Below are 4047 nucleotides of genomic sequence, written 5' to 3'. Positions count from 1 at the left end.
CAATCCTCATTCCTCAATCCTCAACCCTCACACCTCAGTCCTCATCCCCAATTCTCGATTCTCAATCCTCAGTCCTCAATCCTCAATCCTCAATCCACAATCTTCAATCATCAATACTCAATCTTCACTCCTCAATCCTCAATCCTCAATCAAAATCCTCAATCCTCAATCTTCAATCCTCAATACTCAATCTTCAATCCTCGATCCTCAACCCTCAATCCTCAATCGTCAGTCTTCAATACTCAATACTCAATCTTCAATCCTCAATTCTAAATCCTCAATCCTCAATCCTCATTCTTCAATCCACAATACCCAATCCTCAATCTTCAATCCTCAATACTCAATCTTCAATCCTCCATCCTCAACCCTCAATCATCAATCCTCAACCCTCAATCCTCAGGCCTCAAACCTCAATCCCGAAACCTCAATCCTGAATCCTCAATCTTCAGCCCTCAGTCCTCAAAAATCAAATGTCAATCCTCAATCCTCAATATAATATCCTCAATTCACAGTTTTCAATACTCAATCCCCATTCTTCAATCTTCAAATCGCAATCCACAAACATCAATTCTCATCACTCAACCATCAACACTCAGTCCGCAATCTTCAATCCCCAATCCTCAATCCTCAATCTTCAATCCTCAATACTCAATCTTCAATCCTCAATCCTCACCTCTCAATCCTCAATACTCAAGCCTCAATCGTCAATCCTCAATCCCCAATCTTCAATCTTCAATCCTCAATCCTCAATCCTCAATCCACAATCCTCGATCCTCAATCTTCAATCCTCAATACTCAATCTTCAACCCTCAATCCTCAACCCTCAATCCTCAATCCTCGATACTCAATCCTCAATCCTCAATCGTCAGCCTTCAATACTCAATACTCAATCTTCAATCCTCAATTCTCAATCCTCAAACCTCAATCCTCAATCCTCATTCTTCAATCCTCAATACCCAATCCTCAATCTTCAATCCTCAAGACTCAATCTTCAATCCTCCATTCTCAACCCTCAATCCTCAAGAGTCAATACTCAATCCTCAATCCTCAACCCTCAATCCTCAGTCCTCAAACCTCAATCCCGAATCCTCAATCCTGAATCCTCAATCTTCTATCCTCAAACCCCAGGCCTCAATCTTCAATGCGCAATGCTCCACACTCAATCCTCATTCCTCAATCCTCAATCCTCAATCCTCAATTCTCAATCCTCGATCCTCAATCCCCAATACTCAATCCTTAATCCTCAATCTTCTATCCTCAAACACCAGGCCTCAATCTTCAATGCGCAATGCTCCACACTCAATCCTCAATCCTCAGTCCTCAATCCTCAATCCTCAATTCTCAATCCTCAATCCTCAATCCTCAATCCTCAATCCTCAATCCCCAATTCTCAATCTTCAATCATCAATACTCAATCTTCAACCCTCAGTCCTCAATCCTCAATCCTCAATCCTCAATCCTCAATCTTCAATCCTCAATACTCAATCTTCAATCCTCAATCCTCAATCCTCAATCGTCAATCCTCAATCCTCAATTCTCAATATTCAACACACAACCCTCAACCATCAATCCTCAATTCTCAATACTCAACAGAATATCCTGAATTCTCATGGTTCAATACTCAATCCACAATATTCAATAATCAAATCTCAATCCTCAAACATCAATACTCAACACTCAATCCTCAATCCTCAATCCTCAATCCTCAATCCTCAATCCTCAATCCCCAATACTCAATCCTTAATCCTCGATGTTCAATCCTCAAACCCCAGTCCTCATCTTCAACCCTCAATGCTCCATACTCAATCCTCAATCCTCAGTCCTCAATCCTCAATCCTCAATCCACAAACCTCAATCCTCAATCCTCAATCCTCAATCCTCAATCCTCAATCCTCAATCCTCAATACTCAACCATCAATCCTCAATACTCAATACTCAATAGAATATCCTGAATTCTCAGGATTCTATACCCAACCCTCAATCCTCAACCCTCAGCCCTCATTCTCAGTCCTCAATCCTCAATCCTCAACCCTCAATGCTCAAAGTTCAATCCGCAATACCCAACCCTCAATCTTCAATCCTCAATCCTCAATCCTCAATCCTCAGTCCTCGAACCTCAATCCTGAATCCTCAATCCTGAATGCTCAACCCTCAGTCCTCATCTCCAATACTCGATTCTCAATCCTCAGTCCTCAATCCTCAATCTTCGATCCTCAATAATCAATTTCCAATCCTAGATCCTCAATCCCCAATACTCAGTCCTTAATCCTCAATATTCAATCCTCAATCCCCAGTCCTCAATCCTCAATCCTCAATGCTCCATCCTCAACTCTAAATCCTCAATCCTCAATCCTCATTCTTCAATCCTCAATACCCAATCCTCAATCTTCAATCCTCAATACTCAATCTTCAATCCTCCATCCTCAACCCTCAATCATCAATCCTCAACCCTCAATCCTCAATCCCCAATTCTCAATCTTCAATCATCAATACTCAATCTTCAACCCTCAGTCCTCAATCCTCAATCCTCAATCCTCAATCCCCAATACTCAATCCTTAATCCTCGATCTTCAATCCTCAAACCCCAGTCCTCAATCTTCAACCCTCAATGCTCCATACTCAATCCTCAATCCTCAGTCCTCAATCCTCAATCCTCAATCCACAAACCTCAATCCTCAATCCTCAATCCTCAATCCTCAATCCTCAATCCTCAATACTCAACCATCAATCCTCAATACTCAATACTCAATAGAATATCCTGAATTCTCAGGATTCTATACCCAACCCTCAATCCTCAACCCTCAGCCCTCATTCTCAATCCTCAATCCTCAATCCTCAACCCTCAATGCTCAAAGTTCAATCCGCAATACCCAACCCTCACTCTTCAATCCTCAATCCTCAATCCTCAATCCTCAGTCCTCAAACCTCAATCCCGAATCCTCAGTCCTGAATCCTCAACCCTCAGTCCTCATCTCCAATACTCGATTCTCAATCCTCAGTCCTCAGTCCTCAATCTTCGATCCTCAATAATCAATTTCCAATCCTAGATCCTCAATCCCCAATACTCAGTCCTTAATCCTCAATATTCAATCCTCAATCCCCAGTCCTCAATCCTCAATCCTCAATGCTCCATCCTCAATCCTCAATCCTCAGTCCTCAATCTTCAATCCTCAATCCTCAAACCTCAATTCTCAACCGTCAGTCCTCGTCCTCAATCCTCAACCCTCAATCCTCAATCCTCAATCTTCAATCATCAATACTCAATCTTCAATCCTCAATCCTCAATCCTCAATCCTCAATCCTCAGTCCTCAAACCTCAATCCTGAATCCTCAATCCTGAATCCTCAATCTTCAGACCTCAGTCCTCAACATTCAGTTGTCAATTCTCAATCCTCAGTAGAATATCATCAATTCACAGTTTTCAATACTCAATACTCAATCTGCAATCTTCAAATCTCTATCCACAAACATCAATTCTCGTCACTCAACCCTCAACACTCAGTCCCCAATCCTCAATCTTCAATCCTCAATCCTCAATACTCAATCCTCAATCCTCAATCCTCAATCCTCAATCTTCAATCATCCATACTCAATCTTCAATCCCCAATTCTCAATCCTCAATCCTCAATCCTCATTCTTCAATCCTCAATACCCAATCCTCAATCTTCAATCCTCAATACTCAATCTTCAATCCTCACTCCTCAATCCTCAATCCTCAATCCTCAATCCTCAATCCTCAATCGTCAGTCTTCGATCCTCAATACTCAATCTTCAATCCTCAATACTCAATTCTCAACCCTCAATCCTCATTCTTCAATCGTCAATACCCAATCCTCAATCTTCAATCCTCAATACTCAATCTTCAATCCTCAATCCTCAATCCTCAATCCTCAATCCTCAATCCTCAATCATAAATCCTCAACCTTCAATACACAATCCTCAATCCTCAATCCTCAATCTTCAATACTCAACCATCAATCCTGAATCCTCAATCCTGAATCCTCAATCTTCAGACCTCAGTCCTCAACATTCAGTTGTCAATTCTCA

This window comes from Calliopsis andreniformis, unplaced genomic scaffold (assembly GCF_051401765.1).
Source record: "Calliopsis andreniformis isolate RMS-2024a unplaced genomic scaffold, iyCalAndr_principal scaffold0019, whole genome shotgun sequence".
In the NCBI taxonomy this organism is placed as follows: Eukaryota; Metazoa; Arthropoda; class Insecta; order Hymenoptera; family Andrenidae; genus Calliopsis; species Calliopsis andreniformis.
Note: the sequence above shows the minus strand (reverse complement) of the source record.